This window comes from Mastigoproctus giganteus, chromosome 13, assembly GCF_048544385.1.
Source record: "Mastigoproctus giganteus isolate SK-2022 chromosome 13, ASM4854438v1, whole genome shotgun sequence".
In the NCBI taxonomy this organism is placed as follows: Eukaryota; Metazoa; Arthropoda; class Arachnida; order Uropygi; family Thelyphonidae; genus Mastigoproctus; species Mastigoproctus giganteus.
Window position 1 is genome coordinate 174,335,919 of NC_143587.1, and position 20,392 is coordinate 174,356,310.

General features: G+C 39.5%; 1 protein-coding gene across 2 annotated transcripts in view; it reads left to right on the forward strand.

Annotated features, from left to right (window-relative positions):
* Window positions 1–20,392, forward strand: part of mRpS18C (mitochondrial ribosomal protein S18C) — a 127,424-nt gene that overhangs the window by 44,924 nt on the left and 62,108 nt on the right. The gene's annotated exons all lie outside the window — the stretch shown is intronic.

A 20,392-nucleotide genomic window follows, 5' to 3' on the forward strand; every position in this document is an offset into this window, starting at 1 on the left:
TGTTCTCTAAAAAATTGCAGTTTCGGCATCCTAGGATGAAGCTGACTTAGAGCTGCAATGCTGTTTTTTTTTTATTATTATTATTTATTTTCTTTATTTATTTTTTGTTTTTGTATGGGCGGCTCCTAGAACAAAAGTTCATCTCGGCCTCGTTGCTCTGTTCAGTTTTTACGCATTGTCAGGGTAAGGCCAGTGTGTGTTGTGAAAAAAAAAAAAATAATAATCCCGCTTAGGAATATCCCATGTTGGATGAAGACAGATGAAAAGGAAGGCAAGAGAGAGAGAAAAAAATTTTTCATCCCGCACGGGAGAAGGTGACAGGAAAGAAAAACTGTTTGTGAGCTTATGTGTGTGTTCTGTATTGTGATGTTGTATTTGGGCATTCTGACTACCTGGAAGCAGCGATCATCTGGACGACTGCCTCCAGGTACTCGTCCCTAGCAGGAGGGCAAGATCTCCCCTGCTAACTGCACGCACTCCTCCCTGGGGAACTACTAGTAGTAGTAGTGGCATGTGATGCAAGAAAGCAAGTGTATGAGCTTATGCAGCATCAGCCAAAAAAAAAAAAGTTTCCCAGGGAGGAAAGAAAAACTTGTATAAGATGAAGAGGGGGAAGGAGAAAAGAGGAGAAGCACTATCCCGGCCCAGGGAAGCCCCAATCCAGGATGGATTGCTAGAACAACACAAGAAAAAAAAAATAATAATAATATAATAAAATAAAATAAATAAATAATAATAAATAAAATAAATGAAAGTTAGCGCTCTGGACCTTTGACAATCTCTTGGCCTTCTCCCCACCAAAAGGGTATTTTTTATCTCTCTCTCTCTCTCTCTCTCTCTCTCTCTCTCTCTCTCCAGGGTCGGACTAGAAAGGGTGGACTCCCTCCCCTAAGGAGTTTTTTTTCCCTCAAGTGAAAGAAGGGAATTGGAAATTTCATGAAAATGAACCCTGTTTTTCTTCATTCGGTGAACGGCTACTCTGTCAGCCAAGAGAAGTGAAATTACATTTGCAGCTCAGAATGGAATTCAAACATTGAAACACATGACATTTTATGGTGAATTTTTCGGGCATTGTGTGGTAATGAAAATTCAATTTTTCTCCGGAAATTTTTTGATGATATCAAATGCATATCAAGGAAATATTGAAGTATTCAATAACAATTACTTACAATTTCCCAATCCCTCACTACGAGTAATGGATTGTTCTCACAATCTGTTACTAGCTGCGCATTTTTTTTTTTTTTTTCGTTTGTACACCAGGTGAGATGCATGTGAAGTTCCTTCGATATCAGTTTTCGAAGTTTATAACGCAGCTATGAATAGAAATATTTTCTTGAAATTTTGTAAGAAGATCAAATATACATCCATGAAATTGCTGTTCCGATTTAGTCCTCTAGAAACAATTACAATAAAGTGAATCTTTTTTTTTTTTATGAAATGCGCATTGTAGTGATCAGTTTTACGACAGTTTTTTTCTTTCCGTTTCCAGTATAGCTTCCAGTAGATGAATTTCCTTGATTTTTTTTAGTAGATAATACATATTGAAGTAAGGAAATGCAATATTTTAGTTTTTCAAAACCAATTCGTTGCAATTCTTTCGTACAACAATTACGAAAAGCAATAAAGCTGCTGTTGTGAGTGAGCCATGCAAATTAGTGTTCGCAAGTAATGATGCTCAACTGTTTGTTTTCCACAAAAGTTGTTTACAGTTTCATTTTCTCCTTGGATCACCTTGGTAATGTTAATGACGTAAGCTTGACCAGTCAATTATCTCTACGTGCGTTGATTCGTTTTAGCCAGAGGCGCCGAGCTGACGCGCGAATTTTTGAACTAATGCTGTAACGCGTTTTATTTTCAAAGCTTGCATCTTGTTTTGCCGACATCAAAATTTAATAAATTGAAATGTGATCGTACATTTTTGCTGTTTTAGAGTGAATTAATAGTTTTTGCTGAGCGCTAAAGGTAGGAAATCAAAGAATATACTTCTGTTTATGTATATTGAGAGTTTCAATTTGGAAAATTGAGTAGAAATTATGAAAATTATTAGTTTTCTTCGGGGGGAGCAACTTTCGAGTTAGGGTTAAAAATTAGACAAAAACAGGGTGGACTTAGACCGGGTTAATTAACCTAACTGCCCTCTTCTGAATGGAATCTAGAAGCCTGAGAGAGGTTTTGGGGGCACCACCCCAGATGTGGAGCAATATTCCATGGCAGGGCGGATTTGCGATTTATACAGAGTGACAGCTGTTTGGAAGAAAAGTAACGCCAAGAGCGAAAGAGAAAACCAAGTTTTTTAGATGCAGAGGAAGCAATATTTGTAATGTGCTTGTGCCAAGAGAGATTAGAAGTCAGGGTAATCCCCAAAAGAGATATATCATTTTGCCTAGAAATCGTAGTGTCACTAAAGATAAGCATAGGAGCAGAAGAATCCTTTTTGCGAGATATAAGACAAGACTGAGTTTTAGAAGGGTTGAAATCAACTAAGTTGTCTTTGCCCCACTGGAGAATTACCTGAATTCTCCAGTGGGGCATTTAAGGAATTGGTAGCAGATTTTCGAGAAGTTGAAGTTGATTGAGCAGGACAAGGTTTCTCAAAATGGAAAGTGGAATGCAATGTGCTATTATCAGCAAAATTATGGATAGAATTTCCAGTCAATGGAAGAAGGTCATTAATATACAAGAGAAAAAAAGTGTGGGGAAAAGAACTGAACCTTGGGGGACACTGGCATTAGTGGGGAAGTTAGAAGACAGAGAGCCATCTACCATCACCCTCAGTGAGCGATCAGAAAACTGGATAACCAATTACTAAGAACAGTTGGCAAACCATAAGATGAAGCTTGTTTAGAAGACCTTTATGCCAAACACGATCAAAAGCCTTTGAGATGTCAAGAGCAACTACTTATGTTTCACCGAACCTTTCCATTGAATTAGTCCATAAATTGGTAACATAAGCCAGAATATCACCAGTGGATCGACCCTGACGGAATCCATACTGGCGATCGTTGATCAGACGGAAGGTTTCTAGGTAGTTTAAGAGTTGGCGGTTAATTGATTTCTCCATTACTTTAGAAAGAGTGGAGGTAATTGCAATGGGACGATAATTGGATGGGAGGGATTTGTCACCCTTTTCAGGGACTGGCTGGATATGAGCAAATTTCCAAGCAGAAGGAAAAACACCTTTGGAATAAGAGAGTGAAAAAAGGCGGGAAAGAATAGGAGTAAGTTCAGGAGTACAGGTTTTGAGAACAAGTGGAGAAATACCATCAGGACCTGGAGCTTTCTTAGCATCAAGATTCATCAAAATCCTTCTGACATCCTTTTGATGGAAGACCACAGGAGGCATTGAATGGAGCGTGTTGGGAATGGTGGGAGGTGTTTTTCAAAGATCATCAATACATGAGCTGGAAGAAAAATGGAATGCTAGCAGGTCAGCTTTATCCTTGGCTGAAGTGACAATAGAACCATCTGGTTTGGACAGAGGTGGGAGCAGAGATGGGCAGAAGTTGCGGCCAATAGCTTTGGTAAGAGACCAGAATGCTCGGCTACCATTAGGGCAAGAAGCAAGTTTTCGACTCTTTTCAGGGACTGGCTGGATATGAGCAAATTTACAAGCAGAAGGAAAAACACCTTTGGAATAAGAGAGTGAAAAAAGGCGGGAAAGAATAGGAGTAAGTTCAGGAGTACAGGTTTTGAGAACAAGTGGAGAAATACCATCAGGACCTGGAGCTTTCTTAGCATCAAGATTCATCAAAATCCTTCTGATATCCTTTTGACGGAAGACCACAGGAGGCATTGAATGGAGCGTGTTGGGAATGGTGGGAGGTGTTTTTCAAAGATCATCAATACATGAGCTGGAAGAAAAATGGAATGCTAGCAGGTCAGCTTTATCCTTGGCTGAAGTGACAATAGAACCATCTGGTTTGGACAGAGGTGGGAGCAGAGATGGGCAGAAGTTGCGGCCAATAGCTTTGGTAAGAGACCAGAATGCTCGGCTACCATTAGGGCAAGAAACAAGTTTTCGACTCTTAGCCTGTTCAAACTCTAGTTTAGACTGATTAATAACTGCTTTACAATTGTTGCGAGCTTTAGTGTAGGCAGAAAATGAAACTGAAGAATTAGAAACAAGCCAATTATGATATGCAACATTCTTCTCTTGAACAGCCTTAGCACATTTATTGGAAAACCAAGGTTTAGATAAAGGACGAGATTTTAAAGTGGAGTGTGGGATAAAGGATTCCATTCCTGCAAGAATAATTTCACTGACATGATCTGAGTAAACATTGACATCAGAAGTTTTGAAACAGTAATCCGACCAGGAAAAGAAGAAAAGAAGTCTTGCAGGTCATCCCATTTTGCATTCTTGTAATGCCAAACAACACGAGGTTGGGAATAGCCATGAGATAAAGGTTCCATTGGAGAAGAGACAATCACCAAGTTGTGATCTGAAGTGCCTAAAGGACTTCTCACTTCGACCGTGTACTTAGAAGGGTTGTTTGTGAGAAAAAGATCAAGTGTATTGGCTGTATGATTAGGATTGTCTGTATTCTTGTAGGTAAATGAACAATCTGTGCAAGGTCATTAGTAATTGCAAAAGCCTCAGCATATCAACCTGCTGGGTCGCTGTGACTACAAAATGGAAGCCAGCTGGAGTTGTGATCATTAAAATCACCAAGGAAATTGTTGAAGATAAACATAAGAAAGGCACCTGGGGTGGATGGAATCAATCCAGTTATATTAGAGGCAGCAAAGGAAGTAAGCAAACCCTTAGCCATAATTACGAGAGCTTCCTTGGACTCAGGGGAGGTACCCATGGACTGGAGATATGCAAATGTGACCCCAATCCACAAAGGAGGTTCAAAGGGAGACACAGGTAATTACAGACCTGTTAGTTTAGTTTCTATTCCAGGGAAATTAATGGAAGCACTGGTTAATTAAAGAAGCATTGCAGGATCATCTAGACAAGACTTCGGTTATAACTCGGACACAGCATAGGTTTGTTAAGGGGAAAGTCTTGTCTGACCAATTTGATTGGATACTATGATGGAGTCACAAAGAAATTGGATGCAAAGAATAATTTTGATATCATATATTTGGATCTTAGAAAGGCTTTTGATACTGTTGCACATGGAAGATTGCTGCACAAATTGGAGCTGTGTGGTATTGGAGGCAAGTTGCTGCTATGGATAAAGGGATGGTTAAATGGGAGAAGACAGAGAGTGGTAATCAATGGATACTGCGGTTCGTGGACTAATGTTATTAGCGGAATCACCCTGGGTTCAGTGTTGGGCCCATTGTTATTTTCTGTATTCATTAATGATATTGATGATGGTATATCAGGCTTAACATCCAAATTTGTAGACAATACGAAAGTTGGCAGGGTTGTTAATGACACTAATGACAGTATGCTGCAACAGGATCTAGAAAAGATGAGTAGATGGGCTGAGAGGTGGCAACTGAAGTTTAACATTGACAGATGTAAAGTACTGCATATGGGAAGCAGTAACCCCAGAGTAAAGTATCAACTGTGTGGTACTACACTGACAGTGGTAGAGAATGAAAAGGACCTGGGGGTCCTTTTCGTTCTCTACAACAATTTCCTACAACAATTCTCTACAACAATTTTCATTCTCTACAACAATTTCCTACCACTGTCAGTGTAGAGTGTAGTTTACCTGTATCAGTACACCTGATATAGCTAAATATGAAATTTGCTGAGCAGTGCAGACTGTCTGCAAGAGTAGCTTATGGTGTCTTGTCAGTGATATACAGGAATTTCTCTAGCAGGGATAAGGAGGTGATTATCCACTTGTATAAGGCAATGGTCAGGCCACACCTTGAGTACTGTATACAGGTCTGGAGGCCTCATTTTAAGAAGGATGTAGAGCTGTTGGAACGAGAACAGAGAAGGGCAACGAGATTAGTGAATGGAACAAAGGGTTGCTCTTACGAAGAAAGCTTTAAGTTTTGCAAATTACAGTATTTGGCGACTAGACACCTGCAAGGTGATCTGATTGAGGTGTATAAAGCTTTGAATGGTTTGAGCATGCTCAGTGCTGATGGGATTCTTCCTCTTGCTCAGAATAATCACCTGAGAGGGCATAAGTTTTAATTGAGGAAAGACATTTGTAGGATAGATGTGCGGAAGTTTGCCTTTAGCCAGCGGGTGGTTGATTGCTTGAACAAACTTCCGTCTGTCGCTGTAGAAGTTGATAGCTTAAACAGATTCAAGGCTGAACTGGACAAACATTTGGAGCGAGTGATTGGGTGAAATGAGAAGGGGGGGGGTTTGGCTGATGCTATATAAGCTGACTTTCTTGCATCATGTGCCCTTGCTAATGCTAATATTCCTTCTAATCTTGAATTTTCTTTCTCTGAAATATCCTTGTTTCCTCTGCAAAGCACTCAGAACTTTTTGACTTTCTCCAGTTAACTTTTCTAATAGTGTAATTTTCCTTGGTAATTTTAATGTTCACAATCCATGTTGGCTTCAGTTTTCTAGCTTCTTGGACTCAATTGGTGGAGATGCTGAGACACATTACCTTTCATGCTACACAACTAGTGCATCAGAGTGTTCACTCTGATACCAGATCAAATGCTATCATCTTTTCCTCATCAATGATCCTTACAAGTACACATGTACTTGTAAGGATTACACATTAGCAGTGTTTTAGTGAAATGAAAAGTATTTAATATTAGTGGTCTTCTAGTGCTCATATTCACAAATTGGCCTAACCCCACCGCACCTGTTTCTCGTGGTAATCTCATTCCTTACGTCATTTGGCATTACAAGAATGCATTCATGTATTTGAAGACATTCTCATTCCGTCCTGATATGGAATGAATGCTATGAATCAGATGATCTCTGTGATTTCTGTTTTCTGTTCCTGCATGATTTCTGTTCCTTCTTTCCTTGTTTGTTCTACTGTTTTAAATATTCAGATTTTATTGTTTGCTGAGAACATGCCAACAAAATTATTCTTGTAGGGAAGTACATTATTTCTCATTCCATCCTGAAATCCTTATGTTTCATCTAAACCTTGATTTTATTAATAAATCATAAGATAAGAAAATAGCCATAGCATTTGGCTTGTATTCAAATTTCCAGCTTAGCATTAGCAGTGGCAAATGATGCAAGAAAGCTAGCTTACATAATGTCAAAAAAAAAAAAAAAAAAAAAAGACACCTCACATTTCACCTATTCATTCCTTCCAATAGTTTGTGTAGTTCTTCCTTGAATTTATATAAGCTATCAACAACAACAGATGGATGTTTGTTCCAGCAATTTAATTACCTGTTGGCTAAAGGTAAACTTCTGCACATCTATTCTGTAACATTCTTCCTCAATTTGTCCCCTCTTGTGTGGTTTGAGAAAGAGGAAGAATTCCATCAGCATTGACCTTGCTCGTTCTGTTCAAAGCCTTAAACCCTCTGTCAAAACCAGATGGTTCTGTTGTCACTTAAGCCAAGGATAAAGCTGACTTGCTAGCATCCCATTTTTCTTCCAACTCATGTATTAATGATCTTGGTAAAACACCTCCCACCATTCCAAACACGCTCCATTCAATGCCTCCTGCAGTCTTCCCTGAAAAGGATGTCAGAAGGATTTTGACGAAACGTGATGCTCAGAAAGCTCCAGGTCCTGATGGTATTTCTCCACTTGTTCTTAAAACCTGTTCTTCAGAACTTACTCCTGTTCTTAGCATTAGCAATTTCACTTTATGCTAATGTTCTTAGCATTAGCAATTTCAATTTCACATTAGCAATTTTTCACTTTCTTATTCCAAAGGTGTTTTTTTCTTCTGCTTGGAAATTTGCTCATATCGGGCCATTTCCAAAAAACGGGTGACAAATCCCTCCCATCCCATTATCATCATATAGCAATTACTTCTACTCTTTCTAAAGTAATGAAGAAATCAATTAACTCTTAAACTACCTTCCGTTTGATCAACGATCGCCAGTATGGGTTGAGCTAGAGTTGATCCACCGGTGATATTCTGGCTTGTTATTATTATTAGCCATATGGTGCAAGGAAGCCTGAGGCTTATGCTGCACCAGCCAAAAAAAAAAAAAAAATTCCCCGAGTTACCCTGTGAGAAAGAGAGAGAGAGAGAGAGAGAGAGAGAGAGAGAGGGCAAAGCCCATACTCTGGTGAGTATGGGCTTTGCCAAGCCCATACTCACCAGATGGGAGCCCCTGAATTACCCATTTATGGACAAATTCAATGGAAATGTTTGATGAAACACAAGGTGTTGTTCTTGACATCTCAAATGCTTTCAATCGTGTTTGGCATAAAGGTCTTCTAAATATGCTTCCATCTTATGGTTTGCCAACTGTTTTTTTGTAATTGGTTATCCAGTTTTCTCTCTGATCGCTTATTGAGGGTGATCGTAGATGGCTTTCTGTCTTCTAACTTCTCCACTAATGCGGTGTTCCCCAAGGTTCAGTTCTTTCCTCCACTCTTTTCCTCTTGTATATTAATGACCTTCTTCCATTGACTGGAAATCCTATCCATAGTTTTGCCTGTGATAGCAGATTGCATTCCAGTTTCCATTTTGATAAATCTTACCCTGCCCAATCAGCTTCAACTTCTCGAATATCTGCTACCAATTTGTTAAATGCTGATCTCCAGGTAATTCTCCAGTGGCGCAAAGACAACTTAGTTGCTTTCAATCCTTCTAAAACTCAGTTTTGTCTTATAACTCGCAAAAAGGATTCTTCTGCTCCTATGCTTATCTTTGGTGACACTCCGATTTCTAGGCAAAATGATATATCTCTTTTGGGGATTACCCTGACTTGTAATCTCACTTGGCACAAGCACATTACAAATATTGCTTCCTCTGCATCTAAAAAACTTGGTTTTCTCTTTCATTCTTGGCATTACTTTTCTTCCAAACAGCTGTTCACTCTGTACAAATCTGCTCTACCATGGAATATTGTTCCCACATCTGGGGCGGTGCCCCCAAAACCTCTCTCGGGCTTCTAGATTCCATTCAGAAGAGGAGAGTTAAGTTAATTAATGACTCGTCTCTAACAGAGTCTCTCCACTCGCTGTCTCATAGATGTACTGTTTCTGCTGCGTGCCTTTTCTTCGGATACTTCCATGGGCACTGATCTTCTGAATTGGCTAGTATAATTCCTGCTCTCTTTTTCAAAACAGTCCGAACACGCCCTGCCACCAGCCAACATCCATTTAATGTCGAACTCCAAACTCACAGAGCCAACTTTTCATCTTCCTCATTTATTCCTTCAACTGCCGTTTTCTGGAAAAACTTTCCGTCTTATGTATTTCCTGAAAATTACAGTCTATAGAAGTTCAAGTCTAATGTCAAGAAATATCTTCTTTCGTGTTCTCAACCTCCAACCCAAGTACGGTACTAAGTACTATAAGTTCTAGTACCTCTCATGTTTGGGGTTTTCACAAAAAAACAAAAAAAAACACCTAAATCAGGTGTTTAAACTTTGCCCAATGCTAGCTTTAATAGGTGACTAATCTCCAGACACTGCAATTTTCAGAATTTTCTCTTTCTTGTTACGAGCACCTCTTTTTTCCCACTCACTAATCTCATTGGCCTTCTCTGTACTCATTCCAGCAGTACCAGATTCTTCCTAAAATGAGACCTCTAGACCGGAATGCAGTACTCGAGATAAGTCTTGTCCTAACCTTTGCCTTGTACAATGGTATAATCACTTTCCTATCTAGGTGCACTATAGCCCCAGAACCTCCAAAACACGCACACGCACACACACACACGGTGCCTCCGTAGCCAGGTGGGAAGGAGCAGCAGTGCGTAGCACACGCTTCTTGATTAGACCGGAGTTCGAGCCCGTCACCACCAAATATGGAGGATGCGGAAAGGTCAGGGAATGACCACCGCATATCCCGGAGCAATATGGCCTTAGTTGCTAATGCTCCTAAAAACCAAAATAACAACAAATAACACACACACACACTCTCTCTTCCTTATCTTTGCTCGAAAAACTCCTGTCTATAAGCTGTTCTGAGAGCCTGTCTGCATTTCTCAGAGAACTCCATATCAGACTGCACAATTAGCCCCAGTCCTTTTCATTTTTCACTATGCTGAGTTGGTACGTTACTTTGCGGTTCTGTTACCTATATGCAGTACTTTGCATTTGTCAATGTTAAACTTCAGTTGCCATTTCTGAGCCCACCTGTCTAACTTTTCTCATTTCACTAATGATAGTAATGACAGCAGTAGCATACTGTCATTACTATCATTAACCACCCTGCCAATCTTTATATCATTTGCAAACTTTGACATTTAATCTGATATGCCTTCATCACTTTCATTAAATATAGAAAATAACAATGGGAAGAACACCGAACCTTGGAGCAATCCCCTAATAATTTTAGTCCAAGAAGAACAGTGCCCATTGATTACCACTCTGTCTTCTACCACTCAATCATCCTTTTATTCACAGCAGCATCTTGCTCTTAATGCCACCCTGCCCCAATTTGTATAGCAGTCTTTTATGTAAAACAGTATCAAAAGCGTTCTTGAAATTCAAGTATATAATATCAAAGTTATTTTTTGCATCCAGTTTTTTTTTTTTTAAAAACATTGTAGTATCCAATCAGAGTAGTGGCATGTGATGCAAGAAAGCATGTGTATGAGCTTATGCAGCATCAGTCAAAAAAAAAAAAAATCACACCATTCCCTCCAAATGCCTGTCCAGTTCCTCCTTAAATTTATTCAACCTATCAACTTCTACAACGACAGATGGAAGTTTGTTCCAGAAATTAACCACCCGCTGGCTAAAGGCAAATTTCCGCACATCTATTCTACATCTGTCTTTTCTTAATTTGAATTTATGCCCCCTTAGGTTCGTAATCTGAACAAGTGGAAGGATCCCATCAGAATTCAGCGTGCTCAACCCATTCAAGGCCTTATACACCTCAATCAGATCACCACGCAGGTGCCTAGTGTTCAGCCACTGCAATTTTCAGAACTTAAGTCTCTCTTGATAAGAGGATCCCTTTATTCCCCTCACCAATCTTGTTGCCCTTCTCTGTACACGCTCAAGTAAATTTACATCCTTCCTAAAATATACGCAGTACTCAAGGCGTGGCCTGACCATTGCCTTATACAGAGGGATAATCACCTTTTCCCTGCTAGCAAAATTCCTATATATCATTGACAAAACCCCATGACCTGCCCTGGCAGCCTGTCTGCATTGCTCAGAAAACTTCATGTCTGCCTGCACAATTACTCCCAGGTCTTTTTCATTTTCTACCACCTTAAGTGTAGTACCACACAGTTGGTACGTTTCTCTGGGGTTACTTCTACCCATATGCAGTACTTTGCATTTGTCAAGGTTGAATTTCAGTTGCCACTTCTTAGCCCATCTGCCCAAATTATCTAGATCCTGTTGCAGTAGCACACTGCCATTACTGTCATTAACAACCCTGCCAACCTTTATATCATCTGCAAACTTCGACATTAAGCCTGATATACCTTCATCAATATCATTGATAAATATACAAAACAACAGTGGACCCGACACTGAACCCTGTGGGACTCCACTAATAACATTAGTCCACGAAGAGGCCAGACAATGCTTCCAATTAAAAAAACCCAAGTTGTGTCTGAAGTATAATTGATATTAATTGAAGTACAACTTGTCTAGATGGTCCTGCATTACTTCTTTAACCATTGGCTCCGTTATTATTTTCCCTGGTATAGAATTTAAACTAACAGGTCTATAATTATGGGTGTCACCATTGTGATTTGGGGATACTTTTGCACATCTACAGTCCATGGGAACTTCCCCTGAATCCAAGGAATGCTCTCATAATTATGGTTATGGGTTTGCTTGTCTTCTTTGCTGTCTCTCTTAATATAATGCTTTACATGCCAACTAAGAAATATTGTTCAAGGTTTAGGCCTAAATGGATGTCAGATGAACTAATGAGACATATGGCAGAGAAGAAAAATGCATGGGATACATATAAATTAATAGGTGACATGGAAGATTATGATAGGTATAAGCTGGTCTGTAACCAAGTCACAAAGGAGATTAGGGAGGCAAAGGCAGATTATGAGAAATCCTTGGAAAAGGATGCAAAGAAAAACAGAAAAGAGTTCTTTACCAATGTAAACTCTAGAAGGAAAGGGATGATTCAGAACTGGATATTGATGGTTCAACAGTTGAGGATCCTGCTCAGGTAGCTAACAAACTAAACGAGTATTTTGCATTTACATTCACACATGAGGAGTTATTCAGGAAGGGGAATGCCAGAGGTGAAGTAAACTCTGGCAGTGAGCTAGATGATTTTGTAATAACTGAGAGGAAAGTGGAGGAGAAATTGTTGAGGATAAACATAAAAAAGGCACCCGGGGTGGTTAGGATCTATCCAGTTATATTAAAGGAGGCAGCAAAGTAAGTAAACAAACCATTAGCCATAATTATGAGAGCTTCTTTGGACTCAGGGAGGTACCCATGGACTGGAGATATGCAAATGTGACCCCAATTCACAAAGGAGGATCAAAGGCTGACGCAAGTAATTATAGAGTGTGGCATTGGAGGCAAATTGCTGCTATGGATAAAGGGATGGTTGAGGGGGAAAGGACAGAGAGTGGTAATCAATGGACACTGCTTATTGTGGACTAATGTTATTAGTGGAGCCCCTCAGGGTTTAGTGTTGGGTCCATTGTTGTTTTCTCTATTTATAAATGATATTGATGATGGTATATCAAGCTTAATGTCCAAGTTTGCAGACGATACAAAGGTTGGCAGGGTTGTTAAGGACACTACTGACGCTATGCTGCTGCAACAGGATCTGGAAAGGTTGAGCAGATGGGCCGAGAGGTGGCAATTGAAGTTTAACATTGACAAATGTAAAGTACTACGTGTGGGAAACAGTAACCCCAGAGCAACGTATCAACTCTGTGGTACTACACTGAGTGCTAGAGAATGAAAAGGACCTGGGGGTAATTGTGCAGGCAGATATGAAGTTTTCTGAGCAGTGCAGATGGTCTGCAAGAGTAGCTCATGGTGTCTTGTCAATGATATACAGGAATTTTTCTAGCAGGGATAAGGAGGTGATTATTCCTTTGTATAAGGCAATGGTCAGGCCACACCTTGAGTACTGTATACATGTCTCGAGGCCTCATTTCAAGAAGGATGTAGAGCTGCTGGAACAAGTACAGAGAAGGGCAACAAGATTCGTGAATGGAACAAAGGGTTGCTCTTAAGAAGGAAGGCTTAAGTTTTGCAAATTACAGTGTCTAGAGACTAGGCACAGGCGAGGTTATCTGATAGAGGTGTATAAAGCCTTGAATGGTTTGAGTATGCTCAATGCCGGTGTGATTCTTCCTCTTGCTCAGAATAATCACCTGAGAGGGCATAAATTCAAATTGATGAAAGACAGATGTAGGATAGATGTGTGGAAATTTGCCTTTAGCCAGTGGGTAGTTGGTTGGTGTAACAGACTCCCATCCGTTGTTGTGGAAGTTGATAGCCTAAATAAATTTGAGGCTCAGCTGGACAGGTATTTCGAACGAACAAAGGGGTGAAATGGGATTGGTTTTTTTTGGCTGATGCTGCAAAAGGTTGCTTTCTTTCATCATATGCCTCTACTAATGCTAATAATTGGAAAGATCCCATCCACCCCAGGCCTTTCTTATGTGTATCTTTTTTAACTTTTTCATGTTTAACAATTTTTCTTCCACTTTGCTCTCAATTGTTACAAAATTATTAAGCTCTCTGTTAGAGTTTGATAAACTTCCGTCATACCTTTTTCTACTTTAACATTCCTAAAGTTAAAGTAGATGTGAAATACTCATTCAGTTTGTCAGCGACCTGAGCAGGATCAGATTTCTCGAAATGTTCCTTTGTTTGCCTAATCTCCTTTGTGACTTGATTACAGACTAGCTTATATCTACCATAGGCTTCTGTGTTGCCTGATAATTTATATGCATCCCATGAATTTTTCATCTCTGCCATGAGTCTCATTAGTTCATCTGACATCCATTTGGGCCTAAACCTTGAACAGTATTTCTTAGTTGGTATGAAAAACCTAGTACCCTCTTTGAATGAAGGCTTCCCATTTAGAATTTACTGTTGGTGACATCATCAGTTGGTTCCACTGAATAGAATTTATAAACTGTATGAGAATACCATAGTCACCATCATGAAAACAAAAACCCTTCCCTTCACCCCTGATGGTAGTTACACCTTTAAGTAACCCTCTCCTATCCTTACTCCTTCCTATTATATTTGGGCAGAATTGCAGACATTTTCATTGTTATCCTTAACTGACAAGTTTTTGCAACATTGACCTGTTCTTGTTAAGTAAAAAAAAAAATATGCAGATCTCCTACTTTTAATGTCATTAGTGCCAACGTGTACAACAATATATGAAGTTTTTTGACCTTAAAAGATGATATCTGCTGTACAATGTCATCAACTTTTGCCCCTGGCAGACATACTCTGGTCCTATTCCACCTATCCATTTTGCAATATATATTTTCTGTGTCTCTCACAATAGTCATCAACAATAACTGGGTCCTGTGGAACCAGCACTTTCTGCCTTGAAGTTTGCCTCTGTGTTGCCTGATGCATGTTGGTGAGCTCTGGTGTTGATGTGGGTAGCTGAGAGTTCTATGGGCCCCCATTTTAATTCTTTGAGGGCATTTACTCTACTCTTCCAAATTCTCATAGATGCCTATCAGAATGCTGAGCTAGTGCCTAAATTTTTGACATTCACTGCACCTCGCACACACACACACACACACACACACACACACACACACACACACACACACACACACACACACACACACACACACACACACACACACACACAAAGACATCCTCCTTGGCGTGATCATGTGCTATTCCATAAAGGTCTGCAAACATTTCACAAGTTGCGCATTTTTTTATGGTGTGAGGAATTGCAGAATTGCCCCTTCAGTTCTCCCCCAAGCAACAGTACTTCCACTATTTTGTGCTCGTTGCTTTGCTGCTCTAGTCTATGGCATGATTTTTGTTTGAATACAAATTAATTGATTAACAATGAAAATTAATAAGAATAATAAATTTAATTGATTAATTGAGATTACTACACTAAGGTAATAGATCCTCAGTGCAGCGATATGATTATGCTATCTGGTCATCCTAGGAGCTCACACCTTGTGAGTATGGGCTTGGCACAACCAGGGTCCTAAGCTGGATATCATCATTCTTCTCTTTCTTGGTGATTCCCTTCTACTTCTGACTCTTTCTCTATTTCGCTCTCTTTCTCTCTCTCTCTCTCTCTCTCTCTCTCTCTCTCTCTCTCTCAGGGTAACTCGGGGAATTTATTTTGACTGGTGCAGCATAAGCCTCAGGCTTCCTTGCACCATATGGCTAATAATAATAATATATAGCAAAAATTATCTAATGCCAACTTGATTGATTTAACTTTAGAGCTACCTATTTAACACAAAATATTTGAATTCCCCTACTACTCACTCTAAAACTATAACATTGTCAGAAAGATTCGAAAAATAAGAAGGTTCTGTGAATATTAAGTAGTAACCCACAAAATCTCTACCTATTAAAAAATAAAATAAATAAATAAAAAATTCCTCTCAGAGCCTTATAAACATTCAGTCAGGTCACCTCTGAGGTGCCTGGTTGCCAAGCACTGCAGCCCACTGATATGGAGTCTTTCCTCCTATGATCACACTTTTGCTGATCTTACCCTGTGAGTTGCCTGTCTTTGGTCCCTTTCAAGAAGCTCAATGTTTTTTTCAGGTGAGGTCTTTATATTTAAAATGTGGTCTTACAATTGCCTTATTCAGTGGGATTATGACCTCCCTGTCTGTACAGGATAGTGTTCGATAAATCATCGATAGGACAACAAGGGCTTTCCTGACTGCCTGTTTACAATGTTTAGGAACTTCATATTTGTCCGTATTGTAACTTCCAGATCCCTTTCCTCCTCCATTGTTTTTAATTCAACCCCACCAAGTGTTTGTTTGTTATTTGGTTTTTAGGAGCATTAGCAACTAAGGCCATATTGCTCCGGGATATGCGGTGGTCATTCCCTGACCTTTCTGCATCCACCGTATTTGGTGGTGATGGGCTCGAACCCCGGTCTAATCAAGAAGCGTGTGCTACGCACTGCTGCTCCTTCCCACCTGGCTACTGAGGTGCCCCCACCAAGTGTATAGTGTATTTCTGGATTCCTCAAGTCCTTGCATTTGGCAGCATAAGACCTTGCATTTGGCAGCATTAAAACATAGCTGTCATTTCTCTGACCATCTCTGAAGTATGTTCAAGTAATCCTGAAGGAGCTGTGCTTTGCACTGATCATTAATGACTCTGTCAATCTCCACGTCATCTGCAAATTTTGATATCATGCCTTCTATCCTTTCGTTCATGTCATTTATGAAAATGAGAAATAATAGTCGTCCAAGAACCAATCCTTGAGGGACCTCACTTCTGACCTTAGCATAAGTTGAGCCATACGATGCAAGAAAGCAAGCTTATGCAGCATCAGCCAAAAAAAAAAAAAAAAAACCACCTATTTTGCCCATCGATTCACTCCAAATGCCTGTACAGCTCAGCCTTAAATTTTTTTAAGCTATCAACTTCCACAACAACAGATGGAACTCTGTTCCAGCAATCAACTACCTGCTGGCTAAAGGCAAATTTCTGCACATATATTCTACAACTATTTTCCTCAATTTGAATCTATGCCCCCTGAGGTTCTTAATCTGAGCAAGACGATGAATCCCTTCAGCATTGAGTTTGCTCAACCCATTCAAGACCTTATACACATCAGTCAGGCCGCCTTGCATGTGCCTAGTCTCCAGGTGCTGCAAATTGCAGCACCTGGAGACTAGGCACATGTCTAATCTTAAGCCTTTCTTGTTAAGAGCACCACTTTGTTCCCCTCACCAAGTTGCACTTCTTTGTACTCGTTCTAGCAATTCTACATCCTTCCTAAAATTTGGCCTCCAGACCTGTACGCAGTACTCAAGGTGTGGCCTGACCATTGCCTTGTATAACGGGATAATCACCTCCTTCACCTCCTACCATTCCCAACATGCCCCATTCAATGCCTCCTGTGGTCTTCTGTCAAAAGGATGTCAGAAGGATTTTGACGAATCTTGATGCTAAGAAAGCTCCAGGTCCCGATGGTATTTCTCCACTTGTTCTCAAAACCTGTGCTCCTGAACTTACTCCTATTCTTTGCCGCCTTTTTTCACTTTCTTATTCCAAAGGTGTTTTTCCTTCTGCTTGGAAATTTACTCATATCCAGCCAGTTCCTAAAAAGGGTGAAAAATCCCTCCCATACAGTTATCATCCCATTGCAATTACTTCTACTCTTTCTAAAGTAATGGAGAAATCAATTAAACGCCAACTCTTTACTACCTAGAAACCTTCCGTCTGATCAACGATCGCCAGTATGGATCCCATCAGTATTGATTCACTGGTGATATTCTGGCTTATGTTACCCATTTATGGACTAATTCAATGGAAAGGTTCGGTGAAACACAAGTAGTTGCTCTTGATATCTCAAAGAAGCCTATGGCAGATATAAGCTAGTCTGTAATCAAGTCACAAAGGTTAGGCAGGCAGGTGAAGGCAGATTACGAGAAATCTTTGGCAAAGAATGCAAAGAAAAACAGCAAAGAATTCTTTACTTATGTAAATTCTAGAAGGAAGAGGATGAATCAGATTGGTCCACTTAACATAGATGGTTCGACTATTGATGATCCTGCTCAGGTGGCTGATTGACTGAATGAGTATTTTGTATTTATATTCACACATGAGGAGTTATTCAAGGCAAGGAATGCCAGAAGTTTATCAAACTGTAAGAGGGAGCTAAGTGATTTTGTAATAACTGATAGCAAAGTGGAGGAGAAATTGTTGAAGTTAAACATAAAAAAAGGCACCTGGAATGATTGTTTGAAGGAGGCAGTGAGCGAAGTTAGCAAATCCGTAGCCATAATTATGAGAGCTTCCTTGGACTGGAGTTGTGCAAATGTATCACCAATTCACAGAGGGGGTTCAAAAGGTGACACAAGTAACTATAGACCTGTTGGTTTAACTTGTGTTCCGGGGAAAATAATGGAGTCATTGGTTAAAGAGGTGATACAGGATCACATAGATAAGACTACTGCAGTAATAGGTAAGACACAGCATGGGTTTGTTAAATGGATGTCTTGTCTGACCACTTTGATTGGATACTATGATGTGGTCACAGGAACTGAATGCCAAAAATAATTTTGATATCTTATACTTGGATTTCAGGAAAGCTTTTGATAATGTTGCAAATGGAAGACTGCTGTACAAATTGGAGATGTATGTCATTAAGGGTAAGTTTCTACAGTGGATAAAGGGGAGACGACAGAGAGTGGTAATTAGTGGAGTTCCCCAGGGTTTGGTGGGCCCATTGTTGTTTTGAGTATTCATCAATTATAATGTCCAAGTTTGCAAAGGTTGGCAGGGTTGTTAACGACAGTAAAGACAGTATGCTACTCCAACTGGATCTAGAGAAGTTGGGCAAATGGGCTGAGAAGTGGCAACTGAAGTTTAACATTGACACATGCAAAGTACTGCATATGGGTAGCAATAACCCAAGGGAAATGTACCAACTGTATCGTACTGCACTCAGGGAAGTGGAAAGTGAAAAAGATCTGGGGTACTTGTGCAGTCAAATGTGAAGTTTGTGAACAAATGGGTGACAGGTCATATAGTCTTGTCAATGATATATAGGAACTTTGCTAGCAGGGACAGGGAGGTGATTATCCCTTTGTACAAAGCAATGGTTAGGCCATACCTATAGTACTGTGTACAGGTCTGGAGGCCTCATTTTAGGAAGGATGTAAAGTTGCTAGAATGAGTAGAAAGAAGGGCAACAAGATTGGTGAGGGGAACAAAGGGGTGCTCTTACAAAGAAAGGCTTAATTTGTGCAAATTTCCATGCCTGGAAAGTAGGCAAATGTGAGGTGATCTGATTGAGGTGATAAGGCCTTGAATGGTTGAGCAAGCTGAATGCGATGGGATTCTTCCTCTTGCTCAGATTAAGAACCTCTGGGGGCATAGATTCAAATTGATGAAAGACAGTTGTAGAATAGATTTGTGGAAATTTGCCTTTAGCCAGTTGGTAGTTGATTGGTGGTAAAGACTTCCATCTCTTGTTGTGGAAGTTGATAGCTGAAATAAATTTAAGGCTGAGCTGGAGAGGCATTTGGAATGAATGGAGGGGTGAAATGGGAGTGTTTTTTTTTTTTTTTTTTGGCTGATGCTGCATAAGCTTGCTTTTTTGCATCGTATGCCTCTACTAATGCTAATCCTAATCTAGTTTTACCTTATACCTTAAGCTATCAAGTTTGAGATATACATTACACTGTTCCATATTCATCTAATATTCTACAACAATGACAGAAAGTTTCAAATGGTACAAGGTTCTACCGATACTAACTAATAACTTACAAAATCTCTATGTAAATTCAAAATAAACTAAGTAAAGTAACTAGGACTATAAAACTACTTCTATAAAATAAATTAATATGCCACTTAATTCAATAAAACAGGAAAAATTTAAGAAAAAAAGCTTATCAGTTTGCTGGAGCCGTAAAATCTTCAACCACACATCAATACTCTCGTTTAATATAACCAGACTATTATTCTATGTAAAGTTTAGAAAAGACTTTTACATTGACTGTCGTTGCCCTTTCTAAAGTTGAAAATTACAAGATGAACTTGTCATTGTTGAATTTATGCACCCACTAAATTTGCTCTTGTATAATTTAGTGATTGTAACTTATGGACTCTAAAACCATGAAGCAGCATGCAAAATAAATGCCTTTTCTTCATACTCGCATGTGCTGTGAAAATGTACTAAATCCGTAGTGAAAGTCACAGTTTGTAGGGTGTATTGGCGAAGCATTAAGCATGAGATGATTGGCATACAGTTGGATGGTATAGGTATAACTTCTGGGCACTGTCATACTTTTAAAAAGAGAAAATATCTGACTGATGCTACAGTGGAAGCTGGCTAAGCTGTAGTGAGATGAGGCCTTAATGTTTTTAAAAAAGTTCTCTGCAGTGTTCAATTTGCACCTATCATTGACTATCTGACCATCCTAAACAAAAACTAAAATTTGTGTGAATTTTGAGATCAAGAAGTTTAATTACCATGTGAAATAATGTGTGCTGCTTCAGTGTGCTACAGAAAATTTTCAGAAACTGCTCTTTTATTTATTATATATCCAGCTTGGGTAGTGTACATGCAGTCATGGAGTAAAATAGTAATAGTATTTGCCATATAGTTCAAGGAAGCCATGCTTTTGCTGCACTGGGGGAAATAAAAAGAAAGAAAAAGATTTCTTTTTAAAAGTTCTTATGTTTACTGTAAAACTGTGAATTTTTT